The sequence below is a fragment of the Delphinapterus leucas genome, chromosome 6, assembly GCF_059928025.1.
Source record: "Delphinapterus leucas isolate spDelLeu-1000000601 "Yukka" chromosome 6, BTC_Dleu_Yukka2, whole genome shotgun sequence".
Taxonomy (NCBI): domain Eukaryota; kingdom Metazoa; phylum Chordata; class Mammalia; order Artiodactyla; family Monodontidae; genus Delphinapterus; species Delphinapterus leucas.
In genome coordinates, this window is record NC_143134.1 from 73,672,093 (window position 1) to 73,695,347 (window position 23,255).

General features: G+C 38.6%; 1 protein-coding gene across 5 annotated transcripts in view; it reads right to left on the bottom strand.

The window, feature by feature from the left end:
• Positions 1 to 22,337, bottom strand: part of KANK1 (KN motif and ankyrin repeat domains 1) — a 120,170-nt gene extending 97,833 nt beyond the window's left edge. For 3 of the 5 annotated variants that reach the window (XM_089913264.1, XM_022573570.3, XM_089913263.1), the window contains exon 1: positions 22,221 to 22,336. The gene's annotated coding sequence lies outside the window, so the exon portion shown is untranslated. Of the gene's footprint in view, positions 1 to 22,220 lie in introns of all 5 variants that reach the window. The other 2 variants (XR_016393561.1, XM_089913266.1) reach the window with 1 other exon arrangement.
• Positions 22,338 to 23,255: the final 918 nt, after the last annotated feature.

Below are 23,255 nucleotides of genomic sequence, written 5' to 3' on the forward strand. Positions count from 1 at the left end.
TACATGTAATCTAAAATATTTTGTTGATTTTCTTTAATAAAGAAATATAAAATACTTGCTAAACAATGGTTTTGCCATAGTTCCAAATTAAGATACTGACCTACCTCTCCTTTACTTAGAGTTAACTTTATTGGAATTTATAGCATTCCTAAATTTTACTGAAGTTCACTAAAGGAAATGAAAGATGTACCAATGGGTTAAAAGATAAAACATGGCAGCAGGATCAAGGTCTACTGGATCTATTTTAAATGGACTTTTTTTTTTGAGGTAGCAATCAGAAGTTTAAGGAATTCCCCAAGAATTTACAAACAAATCCATTTAACACATAAGCCATAAACCAATCAAAGTACTTTCTAAATTAAAATACTGCAATGGCATCACAGTAATACCACAATGATCAGTTTAGTAACATGTAAATTTTTTCTGGTCAAAGCCAACTGCTATGTGTAGACAGTCTTTTTAAAACAATTTTATTGTTTCAACCAACTTTCCAAAGCCTTAGGGGTCAGGTTTTCTGCCCTTTGGGCTCTCAGAACATAAGGATTTTCAATGATCTTTCAAAAGCTCAAGTCCCAATGGGTAGCTGGGCAAGAAGAAGAGCAGGAGGCCAGCGGTGACCCAGAGAACTACCAAGAAGCGTGAGTGCGCGCTCATGTGTTATTTCCCATGCTTCCATCCAAGAAAAAGCTGTATGGAAATGATGTGTATGAATGCATCCATTATGTATTATCACCGCTGCCTTACCCCACTCAAAGTCTTAACACTGGCTTAGTTCACCTCTCTTGGAGACAATCTGTACCATCAACTGGGGTGGAGGCTAATAAGTAACTTTATATGAGTTGACTTCATCTAGGTGGCTTCTCAGGTGTGGTTCAATGGCCACACCCTAAAAACTGACAACCTTTTGTGAACAATTTGTCAAGTCTGTTTAATCCCTTGGTTTGAAGAAAGACGGGCTGACCACATCAGCCTGGGTGATGACTGCACTATTCCTGAAGTAGAGACTACAGATTAGCCCACCCTTGTAAACCTCAACTCTCTTTATAGTTTCCACAGGCAAATACACTCAAGTTACCCACCTTCATCTCAGATGCTCTAAGACAATGACATTTTTCTAATATAACACTGCTCAATAGAGATTTCTTAAAAAGCCAAAATATTTCTTTTAGGTCTTTAAGCGAATACACAGATATTAATAAGGAGAACTGGTCTATTTATTGACATGTAGAATGTGATACACATCAAATGAGTCATTAATGTTATAATTCTGAAAGTTTTATACTCTTTATTTGAAAGATCCCATGGTATTAGGTAAGTCACACACATACACACACACGGAAATGTTCAAAAGGAAAAACAAATTATACATACTATAGACAACTAGGTAAGGGTAGCAGAATCATGAAAGAGGGTTGCTATGGTGCTTCCCAGAGATCAGCCTGATTTCAATACCACATCCGTTCCAGTGTTTTTTCTTTGCCTAAAAGTCCTTGCCACCTGACCATGATAGACCCTCCCAGCACAGTAAGTTACGAGAACAAGGAAAGGGAGAAGGAGTTACAGAGGTTCTCCCAGCCCTGGAAGCATATGTTCTAGAACTCTACTTCTGGGTTGGGTGAAGAAAATAAGCCTGGCTCTCTTGGATTGGGGTGAGGCAGGTATGTGAAGCTGATTCTGGAACTGGGTGGAAGCAGGAATCTGCACAAGAACCAACAAGCTCGCAGGAGAGGCACCGACTGAACCTGTGTTTAGCAGACTTAACCATCTGTTTGCAAGTGGACTATGATATGCCAAATTTAACCTTAGTGCCATCCTGAATGACCCAACAGCACGCAAAGGGATTAAGGAAGGTGAAAGAGGGTATCATTTACTAATGACCAGTCTAAGAGCCAGTTTTAAAGAATGACCCACGAAAACTCATCAACTGGAATTTAAGTCCCAGCTCCAAAGTTTTCCCTAAAGATAAAACACTTAAAAATAAAAATCTGAGTTTGTTTTCTACATCTTTGACTCCTGTTTTGTAAATAAGTTCATTTGTACCCCTTTTTTAGATTCCAGAAAACAAACTTATGGTTACCAGGAGTAAGCAGTGGTGGAGGGATAAATTGGGAGATTGGGATTGACATATACACACTACTATATCTAAAATAGATAACTAATAAGAACCTGCTGTATAGCACAGGGAACTCTAGTCAACACTGTAATGGCCTATATGGGAAAAGAATCTAAAAGAAAAAAGAATGGATATATGTATATGTGTAACTGATTGACTCTGCTGTACAACTGAAACACAACATTGTAAATCAACTATACTCCAATAAAAATTTTTAAAAAAGCTCCTACCCCCCAAAAAAACAACAAAATAGATAAATAAATAAATAAAAATATGAATGGATGAGTATGCTTTACCAGTTTCTTCTTAGTTTTTAAAACAACTCAGTTGCCTGTCTTACCTCACCCAAATCCACTAGGATATACACTCCAAGAGAATAGGGACTTTGCCTTTGTTCTCTGCTTGTACACAGTAGTGAGAACAGGGCCTGGCACACAGTAGGGGCTCAGTATATATCTGTGGAGTGGATGAATACTCCACAGATATATGTAAGAGCTCATTAATTCTGGTCCTCTTTTCCAACTGTAGTGGTCATACGAGTGCAGTGACATATTACATATTTTACCTTAAATTTAAAATATTTTTATTTATTATATATAAATTATATATACTTTATATAACATTCAATGCTATAAGTAGGGGACAGCTCCGTGGTTTTTCTCCCCCTATGGTCCTTTATCAAATCATCCTAATTTGGTAAAATGGGCTGCACGGTGAAATGAAACCCAGACCCAGAACACACTGTGTGGCCAATATTGCCTAACCCCCACCGCTCTAGGGGGAAGGGAAACAGGACACAGGGCCAGAACATAGCACAGACCTGGTGCTCCCCCCACATGCCACAGGGAGTACGGAGACAAATTCATCCTGCTACCATTCTCTTTCCCATCCTGGTCACTGCCTAATCCATAGTAAAATAATTCTCACCAAGTATTCATCAACTTACAGAACCACATTTGCACAGCATTCTGGATACACTGGCTTCCTTGAGTTGCTATTCATTTCATCATATTCCAAAGCACTAAGGAAGAGCGGGCCACCATGGAGGTCTCCTCCCATATCCCCTTCTTAGTCCTCTGCTCAACATCGTGAGCCTGGACCAACCCATTCACTTCCTGGGTAAATTTGATTGTGCCTTTTTTTTTTTTTTAAACTCAGAATATTCTTACAGCATGTCATTCACAGCCATTCATGTTTTGGTCTCCCCACCTCTCTAGCTACAGAGAAGGGGTGTAGGGGTGTGTGTGTGTGTGTGTGTGTGTGTGTGTGTGTATAATATATATTTATTATATAAATATAAATACATACACACACACACACACACACACACATATATTTCCTAGTGTTAATTTTCTTTCTTTGTGCCTTTGCCCAGGCTGATCACCTTGCCTACCATAGGAGGGCTTCACTTGTTTTCCTCCCACTCTTTAAAACCCAGTGTAGACATTTCCTCCTCCAGGAAGCCTTCCCTGATTCCCGCCCCACCCCCACCAGTGATAAATGCCCCTTTCCTGTGCCTTCACAGTACCCTATGCATAACTTCAAAGGGCTTAACATACTGTCGAGGTTTTGTTTTTATTGCTGTCATTGTTTATTTTGGTTCTTCAATTAATCCATTAGTTTATTTGGGAGATGGAATCTTCTATGTCTTTACTCCAGCACTGACCCACCTAGCACATAATAACTACCTAAAAATCCTTGATCCATGCACGAATGAGCTAGAGTTTGCTTGTACATACGATACTGATAACCTCTTGTATTTATGCAAACTGGCATACTTAAATGCCTCCCTTTCATCACTTGTAAATCAGGTATTATCTCCCTCATAAGACTGGCCTATAGAATCACTGATAGGAAAGATCAAAAAGTGATTGACAAATAGGAGGAGTTAAACCTCTAGTCACAGACTTTCTATATCTAGCATCCCTTTGACAATATTTTTACCATACACTTACAGTACATACTCTTTCTAAAACATATTTAAGACACATCCTTATAGCATGATATTTTGTGGTGAAATGCACTTTAGACTCTTCAGCAGATGCACCTGACGTACTCCAGCCACAATACTCTGAAATTGCTTACTTCACTGCGTGGAGTTCAATTTTCCCATATTTGCCATTCTCACTGCTACTCATTCTTCAAGACCCCGAATCAAACGCCACTCTTCCATGGAGCCTTCCTTGATCACACTAGACAGAAAGCATCCCTCATTCCTCCAGTCTCCTACAGCACTCTGTGCCTCAATCATCTTTGTATCGTCCACCACAGCATCTGATGTCATGCATGTATATGAACATATACAGCATATGCTCAACAACGACCATAGCAAGAATGGCCCTTTTCAGTGCTTAGTATTTATAATAGAGAAAAACTAGAAACAGACTAAATATTTGACATCAGGGGGACAACTTAGCAAGAACCATGGCACGTAACACAATAGGATATTATGTTCCTAATAAAATGACCATTATATGACTTCTGTCCATTTATGAAAACACTCATATAAAATAATGCTGTGTGGAAAAACTATACGAACAGAATATGAACTGTGACCCAATTTTTTAAATTTTCTGAATGCACATTGACCAGGCAATTTGAAGTTAAATAAACTTGACATTAATTCTCATTTTTTTTAGCTTACATTCATACTATATCACATGACACTCATCTTAAATTCTCCTGCGTTTAATATGTAGCCAGAGTAGCCTTACCACCTTAGAAATCATCAAAAGCATCCCCAGTGACCAATGGCTGGGAATCCTCTTAAGTGCTTTACTTAACATTGTTTCAAGTCCAGATTCTCAACAGACTTAGAAAAGCTTTACTTGCTATTCCATACTGGCTTTGAAACATACCCTACCTGAAACCATCAAACCAAGTCATACAAAAAGCAAACTCGAAGCTGACCTCTGTACCCCTGGGTGTGTTAAGAGCAAGGGATTCAGTGAGAAGCAGTATTAGGCCAAGCCACTGAGAGCAAACAAACCAAAGGAAGAAGGATGAGAACCAAAAGAGTGTGGGGGAGGGTTTCTGTCATTCTATCACTGCCCTTAATCTGGGGCCTTCCCCTCCCAGGGCCTGCATGCAGCAAGGGGGGCAGGACTCACTCTCCTTCCATGTACACCTGAATTTCTCACTGCACTGGGTCACAAGTCCAAATGCCCTAAAACAAGGAAATTCTAATGACAAGAGATGTTCCATGTCATCACGTATTTGACTTCAGGAAATTGGACTTCAATGTGTTCTGCTTATGCCAGTTCTTCCCCCATTTTTAAGAGTCTACAAATGGCACATATTCTATTTTAACAATCTTTTTCCTGCTATTTCATTTTCTAGTCACTTCCTTAGGTGTCACTTAAGATACACGGCAGTAATAAGATACTTACCATCACCAATAAAAACCAGACCAGGACTAACTTCTTCTTACCAACATGGCAGTGTCTTCAATAGTTTGTTAGTACAATAACAGTAACTTTCTCTGAAAGATTAGTTGTAAGTGGGTCGTTCTGTTATCCACCTCAGATGCACTTATAAGTAAACACAAAACGCTCTAACAATTTCCATCTCCTAGTATAAGCATCACTCATGTGAAAGTCACGTGATTTTTATACACAAACCCAATAGAAAAACAGAGTCTTTTAGCGTTTATTTGTGATTGCTGTGTTTATGATATCCTCCATTTCTTTTCTTAGCCTAAGAAGAGAACTTTCAGACTATATAAGCTGGATACCTCCTTTACATCCCAAATCATCCATCACAGCAAAACCTTTTTATTAAGCCCAACACCTACGACCCTACTTGTCCAGAACCAATAAGGCAGGTTTTTAATTGTATGCCAGATAAAAACCCATCCTCCTCCTTTTCTCAAGACTACCTTCTTCCAAAAGAAGATCTCGTCATGAGCCCAGCTTCACCAGAAGCTCACACCTTAGCAATTTAGGAAGAATAAATGTACATGGGGCTGAAGTCAGGGCTTTTTATTTATCCAAGGTAAGTTCCCAGTTGCATCATTTTGCCAGGCTTCCTTGAATCCAAACTCTGTACAGCATTGCTGGGTGCAGGGTGAAGCCAGGGGCATTCATACCAAAGGTCAAGGCAGTCATCACAACTGACTCATATTTATAGTCTACACACTGTCATGTTTAGTGCTTCACTTTCTCTGCCGTTAAATCCAATACTCTTCCAGCCTGAAGCTGCAGTCTACTCATAGGAAAGAAAAAGTCTAAGAGAAAAGTTATATTCAGGTTCAAGAAAAGGCATGATTGTACAATCTGGGAGCAATATACCTTTCCTCATATCTAGTATTTTATATCTAGAAACCAAAGGCCTGACAACAGCTAAGCCAAAAGAAAAAAAAAAACCTAACATTAAAAAATCTTTTAAAAAATACTTTGAAGTATCTTAAAATTTAAAAATACTTTGAAGGAAAGGCAATCCTAAAGGCATTCTCATCTTTACTGACACGAAGACAGCCACAGTATATATTATATGGAATGAGCAGTGAACTCAGACAAAATTCAGACAGTTCTCTGGCTTATTAGCTGTGCAATCTTGGATAAGTCATTTAACCTTCTAAGCACTAGTTTCCATTTCTGAAAAATTAGGAGGTTTCTATTAGGATTAAATGAGATGGTATTTACAAACTGCCCAGCACAATGTCTGGCACATAGTGACCATTTAATAAATGATTTTTATTTGCATCATCGTCATTATTTACCATGTCTCCAGGAAAGAAATGGAATAAAAAACCCGAATAATCAGAACAATACTTGTTTAGTGCTTTGAATATATTACCTGTAACTTTTACCCTAAACACTAATGCATCTATGAACTGGTACCCTGAAGTCAAGATTCCATAGTATGAGAAGGCTTCTTGCTGAAATCAAGGGCCATTGGCACTCCACCTGCCACCTCAACCACGACTTAAGGTGAAACAAAAATCAAGCACAGGAAGTTTAAAACAATTCTGGAAATTTTAAAAGAGAAAAATTTAAACAAGTGCATTTATTCTTTTTAATTAAAAACAGAACACATTAATACTAATATAATAAGTAAAATATTTCTCTGTTCTAGACAAGGGAAAGGTAAAGATGATGATGACTGATGTAGGAATTATTAACAGTAAAAGAAATACTAAATGTTAATGTGGTGTCTCTCCACATAACTAGAGTTACAGGCACCAGAAACAAGTCTTACACTACTAACCTTTAAATCGGATGCAAGACACACAAGCTATTCTTAGTAAATTCTTTTGGCTGAGTGATCATACAATGATTAGTTATCAAAGCTACTTCAAGCTCACTTACTGCTGCAAAGATAATTTACACATTTAAATGTGAGAGCTAGCCAGGTGTATTTTCAAAACAATACAACACCAGGCTTTATTTACAGGCTAGGGATTGTACTGTATTGTACCTAACCCCACCCCCAAATTAACGTGTACCAGAATATGAAAATTTCTTACAAAATGCCAAAGCCAAGAGGAAAATTTCCCTGAAAAAAGTCATCTTTTAAAATTCTGATATAAACCTGCTTCTTCTTGAACAAGTAACAAGAGACACTTTCTCCGTATGTAAGAAATACATGGTAAGACCCAAGAATGAGTTTTAAAACAGAGCAAAATACTTAGGAAGATCATTATCACTGTAGATGATACAATTTGTAACATTACAATATGCGAATCATCACACGCGAAACTGCCTTGAATTCATGCTTTGTTTTCACAGAAACTGCTAGCCGAAAGAGCTGAGATATAATAACAGAAATATAAAAAATTACAGAGGAAAAAGGGAGTCACACTGGAATCTCATCTAGGCAAGAACTATTTTGTAAGAATTAAAAGCAGTAGTCAAAAGAAATTACATTGGATCTCCAAGGAAAAGAGGTCCTCAATGCTTATAACTAATAAAAATATTTTATCAATGTCCTCTGACTGTAAGACTTCATAAGTAAAGTTATAAGGACACAAATAATGTGTCAAAAGTTTTGTGCCATATAATTAAGCAAAAAATGAAATTATTTTATTATAGGATGATCAACCTGTACCTAAACACTGAATTGTAAAACACTCTAAATAGGAATACTTCAGGTAGTATTTACCTTCTATAACTAACAGAAGACCAAAAGTTGTTCTGATTACTATAAATATGGAATAGACTAAAAATGAGAGTCAAAAATCCATGAAAGGTTAATGAAAGAATATTAGGGATGTCTAGATGCTAGCCCTAGCCTTTGAATGTAAAAGTATTTTTCCACAAAAAGTATTTTTCCATTCCATTTATAGTCAAAATGCCTACTTGTCTACAGGCCTATGTGCACTAATTTTAACAACCCACCATTAAGTGGTGTGATCAAAATGATTTTACGTTAAAATGATTTACTACCCACCAGTGACAAGAGTGAGTTTCAGACCTGCTACACACCTAGGCTCACAGGGAAGAGTCTACTTTAAAATTGATGAAATATAGATGCAATGACACCCCAGCTGCAATGTGCATACCTAACAGACATTGCTTTCTAAACACCATTCTCCAATAAAAGGACCCAGGCTCCTTGAAGAAGTGATTGATTGATTCCAGAGCTAGGAAAATACAAGATGAACCTGGAACATCTGGAGATGCCGCAAAGTAAGGAAGTGCTTGAAAAAGTCTAGGAACATGTCAAAAGAACGTTAGGGCTAATCTGAAGGAACCCCCAATGGCCAAAGCTGCAAGAATTTGAGCAACAAAATAATTATAGTATTGGATTATAACCCACAGCATAAAATAACTATCCATGAATCCATACTGAGATACATATACACACACACATACCCATGGACAGCTCTTCCTTAAAGAATTCCAATAAATAAATAAGCGTACAAGTAACAAAGGAGATAAAATCACTATTACACAAATAGTACAGTAATAATTACTGTAGACAAGATCTACCAATGGATGCTTAAATCAGTGGGCAAAAGCTTGCAGAGAAACAGGATATCTGCATAGTCTCAAAGTATCTCCCCACAAGATATTTATTAATTACAAAGGGAATGATAATCATTTTATAGTGACAAGAGATACTACCTGAATCAAATTATTAAGGTTAGCATCACCAGTAATAAGAGAAACTGACATCAGATAACCACTCACCAAAAAACCACAATCACTTTTGTGGTATTCTTCCCCAAAATCCATACGTAACCTCAAAGTAAACATCAGAAAACCTCGGAATTATTGAACAAAGTAACTGACCAGTACTGCTCAAAAGTAGGAAGATCACAAAAGACGAGGAAAAACTGAGGTACTGTCACAAATTATATGAATCTAAAGAGACAGAACAACTAAATGCAATGTGGATCCCGGAACAGAAAAAGGACATTAGTAGAAAACTGGATGTAATGTTAATAAGGTCTGTAGTTGAGCTAAAAGTATCGTATCAATTTAAGTTTCCTGATACTGGTAAGAACACTGTGGTTATGTAAGATGTTAACATCAGGGGAATCTGGTTGAAAGGTATATATAAACTCTGTACTATCTTTTGCAACTTTTCTCCAAGTCAAAAATTATTTCAAAATAAAAAGTTTAAAAAAACAGATGGATGAGGAAAGCAACTGTGGTATCCTTATTCCTCACTTCTGTTTGGCTTTCTTTACTTTGAGTATTTTATGAAAGCATCTTCTTCTGCTTTATTGAGTTAACCATGGACAAGCATAGAAAGGTATGAGATGAGACTCAGACACAAAGAATATCACAGTGACCTTCCCCCCAAATGAATATGGTCTTCCTTCTGGAGTTTAGCTAAGCTTTTCAGCTAGTCCTGAACAAAACAACGTCTTTAACTTTAGAACATGTTAGCAAATTCCCAAACTGGTCTTTCTTGGATGGTGCTAAACAAGAAAACACTGGGTATTCACAGAATCTGTCAACAAGCAAAAGATCTTTTGGCATAAATCCAAAGCTATCTAAAAATGACTGCCAGCAATGGATGGGGGGATAATGAAAGATATGTTAGGAGTGGGGTGGGGCATACAAAAGGCAAGAGAGAGAAAAGCCCAAGAGGCGCCTCCGTGCTACTAGCTGCTTCCACACCTGACAATAGTAAATTAGACTAAAGATGCACTTTAAAATATCTTGTTTACATAGCTCACAAACATACCCAAAAGGATTTTATTACTTAACATTCTATTTTGATTACTACATATGTTACTACATTATATGGGAATAAAAAGGGTGAGTCACACCCTTCTTTTCTCCTTTTTTTCCAAGCATTTAATTACTCATTGTGATGTTCTTAGATAACAGTGGGTAGCATCTATGCCCATAGTAGACAGGCTATTAAAAACAAAATCTCTTACTGTCCATCAAAAGATAATATGCGCACATCTTTTGCCTAAGCAATTTTACTCACAGGAATTTACCTTAGAGACATACTCATAGAAGTATATATTGACAAAGGTACAAGATTGTTAACTGTTGCAATGTTTATAACGGAAGAAACTGAAAACACACTAAATGCTCATTAAAAGAAAAATTTTAAACTAAATAGTACCTTTGTACAAAAGGGTACTCAGCAGCATTTAAGAGGAATAAGGTCAATCTAGATGTACTGACAAAGTATTCACAATCTATAATTAAATAAAAATAAGTTAAGACATAGACAAAGTATATGACCTATCCAAAGGAAGAAAGCATATTTGTACATATATGTATAGAAAATATATAGAAGGATATATATCAAACTTAAGAGGAGCCACTGTAGGAAATATCTGGAGAAACAGTGGGGTTCTCAACTAATTTTTAGAATAACCAGAAGAGATTATTTTTTTAACTTTAAATTTTTTAAAAAGTAAAATAATGTATAAGTAGTTGTGTTTCTATACACCTGGAATGAACAATCTGAAAAATAAAAGGAAAAATAAGTGTTGGCAAGGATGTGGAGAAATTGGAACCTTTAAGCATTGCTGGTGGGAATATAAATGGTTCCGCTGCTATGGACAACAGCTGGGCAGTTTCTCAAAAAGTTAAATGGGATTACCGTATGACCCAGCAATTCTACCCCTAGGTATACACTCCCAAAAAATTGAAAACATGGACTCCAATACTTATGCATCCATGTTCACAGCAGTGTTGTTCACAATAATCAAAAGGTGGAAAGAAATCAAATGTCCATCAACGGATTAATGGATAAACAAATTGTGGTATATCCGTACAATAGAATACATTATTCAGCCATAAAATGGCTGACCTGCTACAACATGGATGAACCTCAAAAACATGCTAAGTGAAGAAAGCCAGACACAAAAGGTCACATATTATATGGTTCCATTTACATGATATATCCAGAATCAGTAAATTAATAGAGACAGAAAACATATAAGTGGTTGCCAGGGGCAGTGGTAGGAGGGAACAGGGAGTTACTGCTTAATGGGTATAGGGTTATCTTTTGAGGTAATGAAAGTGTTTTGGAACTAGACAGAGGTGGCTGCTGAACAACACTGTGAATGTAATAAATGCCACCGAATTGTTCATTTTTAAATTGTTCATTTTTTTGTCATTTGAGTTTTCTCTCATTAACGATAAATACAACTTTAAAAACAATATGTAGGTAAGGAACTTCCCTGGTGGCACAGTGGTTAAGAATCCTCCTGCCAGTGCAGGGGACACGGGTTCAAGCCCTGGTCCAGGAAGATCCCGCATGCCGCAGAGCAACTCAGCCCGTGCGCCATAACTACTGAGCCTGCGCTCTAGAGCCTGTGAGCCACAACTACTGAGCCCGCATGCTGCAACTACTGAAGCCCGCGTTCCTAGAACCTGTGCTCTGCAACGAGAAGCCACCGCACCACAACGAAGAGTAGCCCCCACTCGCCACAACTAGAGAAAGATCGCGTGCAGCAAAGAAGACCCAACGCAACCATAAATAAATAAATAATTTACTTATTTATTTTTAAAAAATTAATAATATGTAGGTAAGACCAAAACACCAACTGCCACTGAGTTACTTTACCCCAGAAGAGTGAGACTGATACCAGTGTGGATGGGCATCTTCCGCATCCAGATGCCTTTCTGTGGAACACTCTAGATAAAAGACTGTCACCAGGGGAAAAGAAAACCTACTAAAAACCAGGGACTGTAAGTAAGCACTGTCCCCAAGGCAGCAAAATGATCCATTGCCTGAGACACACCCTTGTTCAGCTTTAGGATAAGGGCTGAGAGGACAGATGGCCCTGGTTGCCTTTAGTCTCCTTTCTCTCCAAACTTAATCTACAGCAATGAACATCTAAGGAATTCCCACCCTCCTTTACAGGTGAGGAAACTGAACCATGGCTCATACACAGGACCCTGGGGAGGAACTTGCAAAAGACTTACTGATTTGGCATAAAAGCTGCTTGTTACCATTTTACCAAGCTCTAAAAATTAGCATTTCTCCTATTCTCTCAGCACAAATCTTCTCACTAGTAATCTATTATATTTGGAAAGACACCCTAAACAGCAGTAGAATCACTTTACAATTGATTCTTTGATGGTTCTTCTTTTTGTGGTGGGAAGTCCCCTCCAGAGGGCTTTCACAGCAATAGAAATTCACACCAGAAAAAGCACTGTCCTTTTAGTTACTTGTTTTCTGGGTCACATAAATTAACTCTTAGTTAATCCTTCTCAACAGGCACCAACAATTGCATTTTACTTTAAGCTATTTGATTTGGCCATTTCATTGTGATTATTAGGAAACAAGAGAACTTCAAATCAAAAGGGAGCTTTTCAAAACTTCTTAAAATCAAACTGTTTCTGTAACAAGAAAGGGTGATATGAAGAACTATTATATCTTTGTCAATTCTCTTAATTGGAATAAACAGATCATCATCAATACAACATGGCTAAATCAAAAGAAGTTCTTTTATATGTTAGAGGAGGCTGGAGTAAGAGTGACAGGGAATCTTAACTCTCCAGAATTTTACGTTCAATTTTTTTCAAAATTTTCCTCATTTTAAGTGTCATTATTAAACATTACTAATGCTATTTCGAAAATTACAGAAACCAACAGTTAAAACCCCATTCAATATATGTGAATATTCAAAAATATCTACACTTGTAGATTTGATTAATTCTCTACTTCAGTTTGTTGGATCTTAAGATATTTTACAAAATATAAACAATCTCAAGCTTATTAACAATTTAAGATTTTAAAGCGTTTCTGCTTCTCTTTAATCCTTGGCAGGACTGGTTCCCATCATTTCATCAAGAGTTCCTGAAATGAGAACTCTATGTTAAGGTGGAGGATTTAGAGACTTACAAAGGCAAAAAAGAAATCATAACTCCTACATTTTTAATCATCCATCCTCCTGGTGTATGATTTACCCCATAATTCCCACAAGAAAGTGAATAAAGTTTTGAAGAACGAGTTATTCCCAATGTAAATCTACAGTCAGCCTCTGTCAATCATGTTAGCCTTTTCCCCTGGTTAGCCGTTCTCCACCTCCTGCCAGAAAACTATACCACTATTTAATTGCTTTGTGACTTCACATTTTATTAAGAGGCAGAAAAACATAAAGAGCTAAAACAAGGAGATAAGCCCATTGCCGTAAATTGTCCCCTTTGCCTCTCTAGAGTAATAAGGTGGGCACTGTGAAAAACCCTGACAAGTGCAATTCTGCCTAAGTAGAGAGCCCCCATCACTTACAGAAACCCTTACAGTTCTCTGGACTGCAGTGCCATAGATCAGAACCTGGGGCAGCCAACTGCATGCTTTCGAATGCCAGTGTGAAGGGCACAGCCTGGTGAGTCACTCTGCTCTCTACCCTACTCCACCCCAAATTTATCTTCTGTTTTCATGGACCAAAAAAAGGGGTGGGGGCAGAAGAGAATGAAGAGAGAGAAAGTTGTGAAAATTTTCGCAACCTGACAGCACGCCATCTGCCATCCTTTTTCCCTGGAAATCAAACTACTTGTTATATAACCCAGTGAAACATTTAGCTACATGTTCACCTTCATGAACTTGGAATAATTTTCTCCTTTCCCACTCTACTGGCTTCCCTTATAAGTCTCCATTTCTTCCTCTGTAGTGAGATGGAAATTATTATCAGATCATATTACATTCCTGAATGTGCCCGAGCCCCTGCTCTCTGGAAGATTACATCCAGTGATTCCCACAAACTAAGAAAGGGTTGGTGTTCAAAGCCTTGGGAAAATATCAATGAGTAACTTCTCTAAGATGCTGCCAGCCAGAAAACAAAGGCTTCAAGTGTTTTTAAAGCCCACTGATGTATATAAGAAAGTGGTTTTAAGACATTGTTCAGAAAAAGCATGCAAGTATATGAGTGTGTGGGGTGTGTGCGTGTGTGTGTGTGTGTGTGTGTGTGTAAAGATCTAATATATTTACTAAGTATAAAAAAGGCTGAAAAGGCATACAATAAACTCAGCAGTGGTTATATTAAGGTGTGGGGTCAGAAGGTGGGATGCAAGAGTCTTTTTTTTCTGTACACATGTTTTATGGCTTGAATATGTGACAATGGATATGCATTATTTTTGTAATTAATTTTAAGAGCTAAAACATGGAAAAGAATGGTGACTAATCTTTCAAAACCAAAAATCAAAATACATGTGCTGCCAAAGCATTTTCGTCCCTCATCTAAATGCAAGAGACAGCTAAGGAAAAGTAATTTAGTCATTGGAAAGTTGAAGTTTCCAGGTTTCAATAGTTTTTTTTTTTTTAAAGGCAGACACAATATCTAAAACAAGATAGTCAAAATTTCTAGCAGGTTTCACAACATTAGATATTGAGCAAATAGCACAAGTCCCTAAATTGGTAACATTATGTCTTCCTTCCTCTTGGAAGCTAGGCTATGGTAGGTGACCCCAGGAGCATCTTTCCTGATACTGGGCCAGTATTCTCATGAGGAATCTGGCTCAAGTCTATGAACAGTTTCTGCATTTACTTTTTGCAAAAGGACTACCCAAGGAGAGAAAAACAAATGAAAGAAACAGAAAACAACATCAGAGTCCCTAAGGACTGTAGTTTGGGTTGGAGTTCTCTTTAAAAGAATTACAAAAAGAGCAATTGGCTACTCATTAGGGAAAAAATTAATTTTCATTCATATCTCAAGTCATACTTCAAACTAAGTTTCATACAGATGAAATATTTTAAAATGTGGAACAAAGCCATAAAACTACATTTAGAGAATATAGGTAGATTTCTATGCAATCTTGTGGTTAGAGATGTTGCTATTCATTCATTCATTCTGCAAACACTATGTACTAAGCATTACAGACCTGGCTGTGGACCACACAGACACAACCCCTGTCCCTATGGAGTCAGAGGCTAGAGGAGGAAATAGGAAATAGAAAACAAATAAAAAATAATCACATATTGATATATGCTCAAAGGGGGAAAAACCCCAGGATTATGAGATAGAGAATACTAGAGGGAAAGACCAATGCTGAACAGGAAGGCACTCTGTCTGAGGTGAAATTTAGGGTGAAGTCTGAAGAACGAGGTGTATGATAACAGCGAACCACTCATGTGCACCCTGTGAAAAGGATAGTTTTCTAAGAGCTGTGCATGAATTAACCCCCTTAATCCTCTCAACAAGGTGAGTTAGGTACTATTACGATGATGATTCCCATATTACAGGTGAGGAAGAGGTGAAGTAACTTGCCCAAGAAAGCAGAGCTAGTGAACAGGGAAGCCAGGTGAACCCAAGCAGCCTGCTCCAGAGCACTCTCTCGGGAACTGGCTCTCTGGACGAGGAGTCAGCCATAAGAAAGGTGCACGAGCGCAAGTGTGTGTGTGAAGTGTGTGTGTGTGTGTGCACACGCACGCACAAGACACGTTCCAAGCAAACGAATAGCGCCTGCAGAATCCTGGGAGTAGGAAAGAGGCTGACGGGTTCCATGAATTGAAAGGAGGCCAGTGGGGCTGGAACAAAGTGTTCGAGTGTGACAGAGGTGAGGTCAGAGAGCAGGCAAAGATGGATCATGCCGGGCCTTGCAGGCCATGGTAAGGAGAATGCCATGACCAGCTCAGGCAGGGGTGTGCCAAGATGTGATTATACTTGAAAGAGATCATTCTGTTATGTGAAGAACAGACTTCGGGGGAATAATACCAAGGCATTCTTGCTTCGTAATTACTCTATGTGGAGCCATAGAAAAAAGATTCAATCGCCTAAAATTAAATATTTACCTACTTTTAAAAACACTGTACAGGACATTCCCTGGTGGCGCAGTGGTTAAGAATCCGCCTGCCAATGCAGGGGACACGGGTTCGAGCCCTGGTCCGGGGAAGATCCCACATGCCGTGGAGCAACTAAGCCCATGCGCCACAACTACTGAGTTTGTGCTCTAGGGCCCGCAAGCCACAACTACTGAGCCTGCAAGCCACAACTACTGAAGCCCGCGTGCCTAGAGCCCGTGCTCTGCACCAAGAGAAGCCACCGCAATGAGAAGCCCGCACACCGCAATGAAGAGTAGCCCCCGCTCGCCGCAACCAGAGAAAGCACGCACAGCAACGAAGACCCAACACTGCCAAAAATAAATAAAAATAAATTTTTTTAAAAAAGAACATGAACACAATATTCACAAAAGAAGAAATATAAATGCCTTATAAACATATGATAAATGCTCACCTGTGCATAAAACTGGATCAAGTTTTTTAAATTCTATGATCTAATGTTAAAAAGAGTGTTGGAAAAGAAAACCTTGCATAATATCAGTGGGATTGTAAATTGGTTGTCTTTCAGGTAACATAGATCAGAGACCTTTTTCCTGATTTTATAGTAAGAATAATTAAGAGTAGCCTCAAAATTATAGTTATCCTCATAGGCACTGACACACGTGTCTAGAGGGAGATTTGTTAAGTACATACATTCCTAAAATAGACTCTTTATCTACCTTTAATAATTATGCAGCAATGATACTGACATGGAGAGAAGTTTACAACATACCAACTGAGAAAAGTAGGTTGCATATTTATATTTAAAAATCTTATTTAAGCATATACACATAGAAGAACCTCTGGAAGAATATTAACAGCAGTGATGTAACAGTGGTAGGACTGTGCACTTTCTGTTTTAAAATATTTATATTTTCTAATTTTTTATACAAGTTTTAAAGGTTACGCTCTATTTACAGTTATTACAAAATATTGGCTATATTCTCCATGTTGTACAATACATCCTTGTAGCCTACATTACACCCAATAGTTTGTACCTCCCACTCCCCCACCTCGATATTGCCCCTCCTCCCCCAACCAGTAACCACTAGTTTGCTCTCTTTATCTGTGAGTCTGCTTCTTTTCTGTTGTATTCACTAGGTTGTTGTATATTTTTTAGATTCTACATATAAGTGATATAGTATTTATCATTCCCTGCCTGACTTATTTTACTTAGCATAATGCCCTCCAAATCCATCCATGTTGCTGCAAATGGCAAAATTTCATTCTTTTTTATGACTGAGTAGTATTCCACCGTGTATATATGTCACATCTTCTTTACCCATTCATCTGTTGATGTACACACAGGTTGCTTCCATATCTTGGCAATTGTAAATAATGCTGCTATGAACATTGGGGTGCAAGTATCTTTTCGAATTTGTGTTTTGTTTTGTTTTGTTTTTCAGATCTATACCCAGGAGTGAAATTGCTGGGTCATATGGTAGTTCTATTTTTTGAGAAACTTCCATACTGTTTTCCACAGTGGCTGCATCAACTTAACATTCCCATCAACAGTGTAAGAGGGTTCCCATTTTTCCACATCCTCGCCAACATTTGTTATTTGTCTTCTTTTTGATGACAGTCATTCTGACAGGTGTGAGGTGACAGCTCACTGTGGGTTTTTTTTGTGTTGTTTTTTTTTTTGCGGTATGCGGGCCTCTCACTGTTGTGGCCTCTCCTGTTGCGGAGCACAGGCTCTGGACGTGCAGGCTCAGCGGCTGTGGCGCATGGGCCCAGCCGCTCCGCGGCATGTAGGATCTTCCCGGACCAGGGCATGAATCTGTGTCCCCTTCATCAGCAGGCAGACTCTCAACCACTGCGCCACCAGGGAAGCCCTCACTGTGGTTTTGATCTGCATTTCCCTGATGATTACCAATGTTGAGCATCTTTTCATGTGCCTGATGGCCAACTGCATTCCTCTTTGGAAAAATGTCTATTCAGTTCCTCTGCCCATTTTTTAATTAGGTTGTTTTTTTGATGTTGAGTTGTATGAGCTGTTTATATATGCTGGATATTAATCCCTTATAGGTCATAGCATTTGCAAATATTTTCTCCTATTCAGTAAGTTGTCTTTTTGTTTTGTCAATGGTTTCCTTTGCTGTGCAAAAGCTTAAGTTTAATTAGGTCCCATTTGTTTACTTTTGCTTTTATTTCCTTTACTTTAGAAGATGGATCCAAAAAGATACTGCCATGATTTATGTCAAAGAGTGTTCTATGTTTTCCTCTAGGAGTTTTATAGTATCCAATCTTACATTTAGGTCTTTAAGCCATTTTGAGTTTATATTTTTTTTATATGGTGTTAGAGAATACTCTAATTTCATCCTTTTACATGTGGCTGTCCAGTTTTCTCAGCACCACTTATTGAAGAGACTGTCTTTTCTCCATTATATATTCTTGCCTCTTTTGTCATAGATTAATTGACCATAAGTGTGTGGGTTCATTTCTGGGCTCTCTAGGATTGTGCATTTTCAACAAGTCCTTTTATTTTATCTATATATCTTTCATTTATCTACCAGTCAGTATACATTACTTTTAATATTAAGCAAAGTATCCAAGCAAAAAAATATCTAGGACGCCATAAAATAAAAATATAGAAATGCTAAACTGTCTTGTAAAGGAGGTCATAGATAGAAGACTCAGTGTAGACTGAAGTTGAATCAGAAGATGGTGTGGCAGAAAGGGACACTGGGAGGCATCTATCTAGTCTAACTCCTCATTTCACAGATTAAGAAACCATCTAATCTCCCTACTTCACCTTTCTGACTATAAGCACAGTCCTAACAAAGGTTTCCAGAACCAAAAACTGAACTAGTGCTTCTTCTTTCTCCACTGATTAAACACCCTACACCAAGGACAACTGTGTACAAATATTATCACTGCAGTACTTAACTTCTGAGCAAAGGGTACCCCAGGACTAGAGCACAGCCTGATAGCCACTGTGGTATTTGGAAACAAGAGGATTATTGTAGAGTGTGATTTCCTCTCATTCCATAGGCAAATGAGGAATTTACCTTTCCTAATGTCGAGCCAGTGCCTGTCTTACCCTTTGCTCACAAAGAAACATCCTTGTCTGGCAAGTGTACATTCTCAGCACCCCTAGAGCAGTGTTGCTGGGGGTCCTAGAATCTGCCAAGTTGGTGCCTAAACATTATCTGGGTCCTGTCTCTTGTGCTGCAAAGGTCTTTGGTGGCCCTTTACTAATTCCCTGGCCCACTTCACACCTTGGCTACTGTAAGTAGTTCCTCTTTCTCAAATCAAAACCCCCAAACCCACCATTCTTATTCTCAATGAATACTTTCTTCTTTATTTAGGAGGTATATTCAGGCCATAAGTCTTCAGCCCTCTCAAATATTCCTTTCTACCTCCAGGCACCTGAGTCTCTATCCTCCATCTCTTCCTTCCCTCCTCCCTGCTTGCTGCAAAGAAGGAGCCCCCCTCCCTCCAGCTCCTCAGCCAGACCTATGGGTCCTGCAGTCCTGGCCTCTCCAGTTTTCCCTTCTCTTTCTGATCCCACTCCCTCCCTCTCCCTCTTTCCTTCCCTCCTCCCTCCCCACTGGGTCCCTGCCTTCTTTTCAATATGTCCAAGTTCCTTATCCCAAATCTGCTTCCTCCTCCCAGGCAGCATCCCTCTTGGCTCCTTCCTTTTCTGGTACATTTCTACACCTCGGTATCTACACCTGCACCTCTTCAGTCTATCGTTATGTCACGAAGTATCAAGAGTAAGGATTTACAGTCGGAAGGCCTAGAGTGCACATTCAGCTCTGCCAGTGACCATTTCCATGACCCCAAGTGAACAAGTCACTTAATTCCTCCAAGTCAGTTTCCTCCTCTGTAAAAAGAGGTTAATGATACCTGGCTCCACCTCCCTCACAGTTATGTTGTGAGGATCAAGCGAGATAATGCACGTGAAAGTGCTCTCTCTGTGAGCTTATAAACCTCTTTAACACTTCAGTTATTCCTGTTACTACTCTCCCCTCGGTACCCTGACCTTGCATCATCAACAGAGACAGGGATGGTTATTCGTGACCTTCGGACTGCTCACAGTGTTAACATATAATAACACCATGTAGTTTCTGCTGTGAATTACTAATTTGGTAATAATCATATTTAATTTAAAATAAGTATAGCTGACCCCTGAACAACGCGGGAGTTAGCGGTGCCAACCCTCCACACAGTCAAAAATCTATAGTCGGCCCTCCATCCATGTCTGGCTTCCTCAGTATCCAGAGTTCCACATCCACAGATTCAACCAGCCACAGATCGTGTAGTACTGTAGTATTTACTACTGAAAAAAATCTGTGCATAAGTGGACCCGCGCAGTTCAAACCCATGTGGTTCAAGGGTCAACTGCATATAAGCTATGGTTTTTTAATTATATGAGCATGGACTTCTGGAAGACAACAGCGGTAGACAACAATTACTGAGCACATACCAGGAGTCATGCACTTGTTCTAGAATCCTTTATATCAACTATCACCTAGCACCACCACAGGAAATGGCTTTATTATTATTTCCATTTTATTGATGGGGAAACTAAGGCAGAGCAGTACTGCCATGATTTGAACCCAGGCATCTACCTCTAGAGCCCATGCTCTTATCCATTGTCCTGCAGTTCCTTTAGTGACAAAATGAGGTCTACAGTGGAGACACAGAACCAGTCAGGAGGCTATGGCTCTAGAGGGTTAGAGGCAAGAAGATGGACCTGACCAAGGACACCTGGACTCTTTTAAGAAGGCAAACAAAATTATTCAATTGCCAACTACCAATGTCATTGGTAGGGTCATCAGGCACTTCCATATTCTGCTAGTGGGAATACAAACTGGTACAACCTTTCGAGAAGGCAATTAGAAGAATGCATCGAACACTGAAGGATACATTCCCACACTGTGGCTGACTCAGCAATGCCACTCACAGCAATCTGCCCTAGAGAGATCATCAGAGATGTGCACAAAAGATATTATTACAATGCTGTTTCTAAAACTAAATCAAGAAAAACAAATACATGTCCAACAAAAGGAGATGGGGTAGAGAAACAATTGCATACCCACGTAAGTGAACACCATATAGTCATGTAAAATGATGCTTCAGGAAAAAAGGTATAAGCACATTGTCAAGGAAAAGAAGTATGTAAAAAAGCCTGTTGGTATGGGCTTTGGCATCTGACTGGTTCAAGTTCTGAGTGGGTTTACCAGCTATGTGAGCATGGGCAAGTTATTTAATTTTTCTGAGCTTCAGTTTTCTTGTGTACAGATGGGGATAAGAAAGCACCAACCTCATAGAGTTGTGAGAATTAATAAATTAATGTATGTAAAGGGGTTGGTACAAAGCTGGTACAGAGCCTGGCATGTAGCAAGCATGTGATAAATGTTTCTCATTTGCAAAAATATAGCAAGTTAACACATACGACACACACACCCCATTACAAATATTTGTAAAAACAAGTTATTATAAATAATGCAGTAAAATTTTAACACTGGTTATCTCTGGAAGTGAAATAACACATTTTTTTCTTTTAAATTCCCTGTATTTTCCAAATTTTCTTTACTTGAATAAAGCCAGCAATATATTAATACTTAAGTATCTTCATTTTTTCAGGTAGACTTAATAGTAAATACTCCTTTCAATTTATTAAGTTTCTCTAGTATAATCCAGTCTATGCATCTTGTGTTTAAGGAAATGGGGTACTTTTATTGATTTAATCTGAAGAGTAATACATTTCCCCCTTTATTCTTCAAACAGCTTGCTCATATTTCATTATATAAAAGTCTTTTCTGCACTCATATACTTGAAGATTAAGAGCACTCTGAAGTGATTAATAGAGCATAAAAGGTAGAAGAACAGATTAATGTCTCTTAAAAAGCAAAGTTAAAGAAGAAAAGCATGACAACTTCATGATAGTTATATGGAAAAAAGTATACCTTACCTAAGTATGTAAGGCCAGAAATTACTGCAATAAATATCTCAACTCCATGGACAATTTCCTAGTGTGGTCAAAAGACAGAAGTAATTCAATAGCTCAGCAGTCCATCCAGTACAGTGACAATCATCCTGAAAGAAAAAAAGAGTCTCACTGAGGGAAATGTGATGGGGCAATACTCCTTTCCAACAGGAGAGGGGGAATCAATTACTAGAGACAGCTATGCAGTTTATTATGGTTAAGTCATTCTCCAGTTGGGGGTGGAAGGTGCAGACCAGAATAAAAAAGAACCTAGGATATCATGCAAACGTGAGTCTCCTTTGCTTTAGGTAAAAGTTACTCATTAGCTCTAGGGTGTCTCACCACCAGTTCAAAGAAAAGGGGTGGTTCCTCACATCCTTTCACCTTCACTTCCATTACTGCTCTCCATGTATCCATCAATATGTACATAAGTCAGCTCATGAATACCATCAATTTTTATATTTGGTATCTTTGTCATTTCAGAATCAGACAAGCCCATAAGAAATACATGGCCTTTCTCTGTAAACTAGCTCCACGGAGGATTTTCTTTGTGAGTGGCAGTTCCCCTGGATTAAAACTTTGGGATTGTTTTCACGTCAGCCTTCTCCATCATTGCCCATTCCAACATCAGTCCACTGCCACCTTCCCTTGAATGTCCGTCCTCCTACTGCTCTCTACTTCTTTTTTCACTCCTATGTCTCCACTAGTACCAAATTCTCTGGTACCCCCACCTGTGTACAACAGCAGCCTCTAACCTGGCCTTTCTCTGCAGAACACTACCCATCCAATTGCTTTCATTCCATTACGTGGGTAACCTTGGGTAGTCCCCTGTCTCCTGGGTCTAAGTTTTCTTAACTGTAAAATCAAGAACTGATTTCAATGTTCTCCATCCTCATTGTGCTTTGAAGTCAGATGTGCTGAATCCTGGCCCAGTCACTCTAAAAACTCAGACAAATTATATTTCCTCAGAGCTCATTTATTATACATAAAATGCGAATGATATCATCTACCTCTAAGGTT